Raw genomic sequence first — 6,579 nt, forward strand, 5'->3', positions numbered from 1 at the left:
CCAGTGTCGGCAGCGCCTTGGACGTGTCTGTCCGCATAGAGGTTGACAACTGTGATCCAGACAGCCTGGAGCATAGAGGAGCGTCAAGGGCCCAGGTTGATGGAGGTCTCACTCAGAACCACCGAGTTGTTTGGGACCCTCCTGACTGCGGCATGGCTGGGATAAGCTTTGCAGATATTTACCTCTCGTTTTAGTATTAAGCCTTACTCGAGTGCATTTTCTGAGTTCTTCTAAACCACCCATCAAGAAACGTTCAACCAATTATTCACAACCATGCAAACCATATAAATAAATGCCACACTACCGTTAGCTCCCCTTCATCCCACAGTGTTAGCCGGCGATATCCCTCTCCGTGGCTCTCAGTGTGTTGTGTGGAAATGATGTGTGGTGTGTGTGTGTGTGTGTGGTGTGTGATGTGGTGGTATCCAGCCAGTTGGAAATCATGCTTCATGTGATGTCTCAGTGTGTGTGTGTGCGTGTGTGGTGTGTGTGTGTACCCAGGGGCGTGTATGGCTCTATGAGGATCCGGGACCAGGAACCTCCACCCTCCTCAACTCCCCCCTCTCTCTCTTTCCTCACTGATGGCAGGATGCAGATTTAACCAGGGATTGATGGAGGTTCAAAAATCCGATTTTGCCTTGAGAAAGCCGTGGTGTGTGTGTGTGTGTTGTGTGTGTGTGGATGTGTGTGTGTTGGGTGTGTGGTGTGTGTGTGTGTGTGTTGTGTGTTGGGTTGTGGTTGTGTGTGTGTGTGTGTGTGTGTAGTGTGTGGTGTGTGGTGTTGTGTGGTTGTGTTGTGTGTGTTGTGTGTTGTGTGGTGTGTGTGTGTGTTGGTGTACGTGTGTGTGTGTACAGTGTGTGGAATATAGTCGTTGGGTTTTTTTCATAGTTCGGCAGCGCCTGCTGGCGAGAGGATTTTTTTTTTTTTTAAAGCCTCAAATGCAATCTTCACTTGTTTAACTGAATATTGTCCTCCCTCCCTCCCTCGCCTCTCTTTCTATCTCTCTACACTTTCTCTGGATTTACCTCCATTGTCAAATCCTGAACATCAACTGAATAATAATCTACTGTCAAGTCCTCGCAATAATTAACGTATTTCTTTCGCGCAATAATGGATTTGAAGCCTGAATATGAAATGTTCTCCATCTTTCATTCACCTCCGCATGGTTCCCTATTCTCGCCGTTTGCACCAATTATTACAGAATGAAATAGCAGGCAGGGGGAGGGACACATTAGTTGGGCGATAACATGTTATGGCCACTTTTAAAGCTGTCAAATTTGTGTTCATAAAAGGAAATGTAGCCTGTACTGATTATGGTGTCCTGTGTGTTAACCTGACACCTGTGGTGCTGTAAGGAGGTCAGATCACATATTAATAATTCCTCAAACAACATTTACCCTGCCGTCTTTTTTATTGTCCCCATCTAACCTCATGTCCTTGTTATTTCCTCGCCTCCCCTCAGGACAGTACACAGTGATGATGGCCCACTTCTTCCTGAAAAGGAAAATTGGATATTTTGTCATCCAGACGTACATGCCGTGTTTCATGACCGTAATCCTGTCCCAGGTGTCATTCTGGCTCAACAGAGAATCAGTTCCTGCCAGGACTGTCTTCGGTGAGTGACTGATTTACTCATTTGTTTGGTAACGTTTAATGTGTCCCTGATATATTCACACGAGGGAGGATAATTGTCCGCCACCGAGCAGCAGTAGGTGGCAGTTAAGAGTTATTAAAGCGCCCACCTCTGAGTGAAACTGAATATTAAACCTGTCATTACTTGTGTTTGCACCCAGGGGTGACCACAGTGCTGACGATGACCACCCTCAGCATCAGCGCCAGGAACTCTCTCCCTAAAGTCGCCTACGCCACCGCCATGGACTGGTTCATCGCCGTGTGCTACGCCTTCGTCTTCTCCGCCCTCATCGAGTTCGCCACGGTCAACTACTTCACCAAGAGGAGCTGGGCCTGGGACGGCAAGAAGGCTCTGGAAGCTCAGCACCCGAAGGTACAGCTTCAGGGTGTCACGTGAGATATTTAGGTTCAAAGTCTAATACCAGAACACAATGAAAAGTCAACTTCATACTGTCTAATTAGGCTTTCTTTTAAACATAAAAATGTTCTGACAGCCCTTTTAATATTCAACTATAATGTGTCTTCATAGGTGTTAGAACTCATGCTACGCTGTTCTGTTAATAAGAGCAGAGAGGCTGTCATTAAACATAAACCTGTAATCAGTTTGAATCAAAATCAGACGGCCACCTGGGTGAAATTCAATCACACAGCACCCCCGCTTTTAACCAAAAGGTTTCCCATGTGTGAAATCACTACAGACAGAATGAAACACATTGATTATCCCACCACTGTGTTAATCCACCCCTCCCTGAAGTGACTGTTATTTTGTATATATTGATTGTTGTGCTTTTATTTATGTCATAATATGTGCAAATGTTCAAATGTGTCTGTTGATTCGGTATTTCGATCTCTCTGTACACACAAAGTGAAAGATTGACAATAAAGTTGACTTTGACTTGTGTCTTGTCCCGCTGCAGAAACGAGACCCCATGGTTCTCTCCAAGAAGCCCAATAACATCTGTTCAGCGGGGGTCAACTACACCCCGAACCTCACCAAGGACGTGTCCATCTCCACCATCTCCAACACCACGTCGGTGCAGCTCCGCGCCTCCGAGATCAAGATGGTGGACCCCAAGAAGACGTACAACAGCGTGAGCAAGATCGACAAGATGTCTCGGATAGTGTTTCCCGTCCTCTTTGGAACCTTCAACCTGGTGTACTGGGCCACGTACCTCAACAGAGAATCGGTGACGGTCACGTCCACGTAATCTCTTTTTGTGTGTGTGTGTGTGTGTGTGTGTGTGTGTGTGTGTAAGGGATTAAGTTTGAGAGTGGGTGGACAAAAAAAAAAAGGGGACAAAAGTAATAGAATAAAAAACAAATGTGTGCGCTTGAAGAACAAAAACTATACTCAACTATCTTATTCAAGCACTCTGATTGGACGCAAGGCTGCAACTGAATCCCTTTCTGTTTTCTCTTATTTCATGGCCTAAAAGAAACTGCTTGATCACAAAGAAACTGCTCCTAAGACTTCGAGAGAGCGACTGCCTCGCTTCTCTTTGCATGACGCTCAAAAGGAAACCATGGACTCGTCTTTGTCTTGAATACCGACCATGTATATGTCAATCACCGCTCGAAGGACTCTTCATGGAGGTTTTAAAGGAAACCAACGCAGCAGTTTTTCAACATATTCTGACTGTGGAGGCTTGAAGTGCTTTGGAGAAGAAAACCCCATGCATTTGAGTCTGAACAGCTCTTGAGATGAATGCTGCCGGTGCATTAATAATTTAGTTTGAAGTCTCTCTTTTTCTTTACAAACCTTTGACATGTTTTCTCCTATTGCAGTAGGTGCTTGTGTGTGTCTTTGTAGATCTTTACTTGAAGATACAAAGCCTCCTGCTGCAGGTCTGCTTTCCTGAAAGAGTTGGCAGCTGGAGTCCCAGTGGAAAGAAAAACGGAGAAAGAATCGAATGCTACCTGAAGGTGATAAAAAAAAATGTATTTGAAATATAACATCGCTGGGGTTTTTAAACGACTTCTTCATTCATAAATAATTTTGCAGGGCAGCGTGCCAACAAGAGTTGAAGAGAAACTTCTTTGGCCCACTTCCTATTCAGGACACATTTAAGATTGGATATTTGTGCTTTAACTGAGTTTTGAGCGTGGGTCACTCAGCTAGGAAACTAATATTCACAGTTGAGAGACCAGTGCTCGAAACGCAGAGTGTGTCACATTCAAATCAGCCGAGGGACAGTTTGGAGACTCTCGTTGAGTGAGATGACCTGGATGCAAACCCTTATTTAGGCGTGCATCTGGCTTCGGCAGAATGACGGCGAGCTCCAGGGGCCGGAGTCTAGTTTCGACTTCGCACAGAGGAAACTTACAGTGAGTTTTCAATATGAGGTGTAAATGATTACGTTACAAATACAGAAATAAGTATCTCATACAACCACACTTCAAAATATCCGAACTATCCCTTTAAGAAGGACATCATTTCTGGGTAAATCGAGCTAAAAATACACAAACAATTCAAAAGACATTTAGCTGGACCTCCATGTGTGGTAAAAAAAAGAAAAAAGAATATTGATGGAGTCTCATCCTCATACACTTGTTATGTTTTCTATTGCTCACATAGAAAACACAACGATTTGCTAAACTTTGCAGCTACGATATCTGAGTTTCTTGTATTTTCTCTAAATAGATTTGAAGCCTTTTCTGCTGATTTAAAAGAGGGTGTGACCATGCTTCGAACTACATCTGAGGGAATCATGTAAATAAACCTTTAGTTTTCCATGTTGCTTTGATGCAAAAAAGATAATGTTAGATTCTTGAGTTTTAGGCATTTGCAAAAAAAAAAAAATTCTGAAGTTGTTTCCGTCTGATATCTTTCTTAATGTTGGCGTGTCTGAGATTGTTTTCTTCGTGTTGCTTGTAGAGGAGCTCACATCTGTTCCAACTCTGCTTTTGATCTTTGAACCTTAATTTGTCTACATTTAAAGGAAGCACACATTACGGCATTTTGGCTCGAGCCCACCATAGCACATCCTGTTTGTGCGTCTTGTTGGACTATGGTGAGACAAACTCAGGAACAAAAGGACCTTTGCTCCGTGCAGAAGAGTTGCCTCCGTCTTAAATCTCGTGGATTTTAAACCGTGGAGGGCGCATTGTCAATGGCTTGGTTAAAAAAAAAAAAAAAACAGCTGCTTCTGTACCTGCTTCGCTTTGTGGAATTGGGACCTACAGTTTTTATCATTAGCTCTTTTGTCTTTACTTTGTGTGGCATATTTCCTGTAGTGTTTTTGTGCTGGTTTGTGTTGAATCTCATGTCAATCTAAAGGTGTTGCTGTGCGTCCGATGCTCAGTGGGTGGCTTTGTTTCAGCAGCAGTGTAAAAGAAAAACTCCTCTTCTTAAACATTATCAAGATGCTATTGTCCCCTTTGTTTCTGAAGCTTCGTTTTGTCCGAGCTGAACTCCTCTACAGCTGCTGGATCTCAGCTGACTCAGCCTTAGTAGGAGTTATATTACCAAAGGAAATGAAATGTAATAAGCATTCTGGTCCCTAATCATGTAAGTGTCTTTAGGCAACATTGGTCTGTCCAACACTCAAACATTCCCATCAGCCTTAGCTGTACTTCCTGTGCCAACTGATTGTTCATTAGCTCATGTTAGCATGCTAACAGCTAAAAAGGTACATTTACCTGCTTAGCGTAAGTGTGTTAGCATTATTATTGTTACATGTTTGCGCCAAATGCTGCTTTCAAATGGGGTCGTGTCTAACGTGCAATGGTGGAGGCAAAATAATTTTTAGTTGAATTATAAGTTAATATAATATATTTTGAGTCATAAAAGCCAATATGTCTTGTTGTTGAGATTCGTAAAAGCCTCATCTTCTTTCCTTTTTAGTCCTTTTCATGTCCTGCATCGTCACCTGCTCGCTAGTTTGCTAAATTGTGAACCTCAGTGGCTTCTAGACGCAGACAGTTTTGTTAATCGTCCTCCTTTAATGACAACATATTGTGTACAGACTCCCTTAAGACTTCCATCTGAGGGCAGCATTGTTAGCAGAGCACATGGTAGCATGGCCTTCAAACTAAACAGCTGGACCCACCGACAACAGCCGAATTCCTCCCTTTTATACCAAACTTTAAGGTTATTTTCATAAATAGACCGCTGGTAGTTCTGTCCATAAACACACCATTGAAGAAATGAGTGCCCCCAGTCGTCCATCCATTAAACCTCTCTTCTCTATTGCCGCCAAGAAACGATTGCCCCCCCCTCCTTCCTTCCTTCAGCCACTGTGACAGACTCATCTGCCATACATCTGTTAGAAAAGGGATTTAGTTCCGCTTAAGTTACTTTCGCCCGTTCAGGGGGGCCCCTTACAGCAAAGCGCTTCACTCCAATTTAAGCCCCAGCCGATGACAAATGCTTGTTTTTCTCTCCGCAGTGTCTGGACAGCTGTGGCTGGTGCGTGTTCGGGACAAATTTAGGATTGATTATGTGTACTTTATCCAAAGCTAGCTCATGGGCTGTGAAGCAGACTGAAGTTTTGAACTTGGGTCTCTTGCCACAGTGATTATTCTTAAAGACTTCCTGTTTGTCCCAGGACACATGCATGAAGTTCCTCTTGCTTTTGAGCATCGACAAACACCTTTTAATTCTTGTTTTCGGGGCAGCCATTAAACTGAGATATTTGCTTAATTTTGATTTGCAAAAATGCAGCAAAGCCATTGTAGCTACAGCTGGGCTTAACAGAGTATTTGTGTTACTAATTCTTTGTTTATGTACTGTATTTGTTTTATGTATTATACTTAAAATGATGGAATAAAAAGGATGAGCAAAGATGGCTTTGATTATTAAGCACGGGGCATATAGACGTTTCAATCCTGATTATAGCTGCACTTATTGACTGCATCTTAGCTGATCCCCTGTTGATGTCCAAGTGCTTTATGAACATATAGCTGGATGCACCAATCCCAATTATCACACATCTGTCTCCCTTCTTC

General features: G+C 43.2%; 1 long non-coding RNA gene across 1 annotated transcript in view; it reads right to left on the reverse strand.

Moving 5' to 3' along the window:
* LOC104945513 (uncharacterized) overlaps positions 1 to 3,482 on the reverse strand; it is a 5,991-nt gene extending 2,509 nt beyond the window's left edge. The window contains exon 1 of the long non-coding RNA XR_798354.1: positions 3,466 to 3,482. This is a non-coding gene — a long non-coding RNA (uncharacterized lncRNA). The remainder of the gene's footprint in view (positions 1 to 3,465) is intronic.
* Positions 3,483 to 6,579: the final 3,097 nt, after the last annotated feature.

The sequence above is a fragment of the Notothenia coriiceps genome, unplaced genomic scaffold, assembly GCF_000735185.1.
Source record: "Notothenia coriiceps isolate Sejong01 unplaced genomic scaffold, NC01 NC01_scaffold00009659, whole genome shotgun sequence".
In the NCBI taxonomy this organism is placed as follows: Eukaryota; Metazoa; Chordata; class Actinopteri; order Perciformes; family Nototheniidae; genus Notothenia; species Notothenia coriiceps.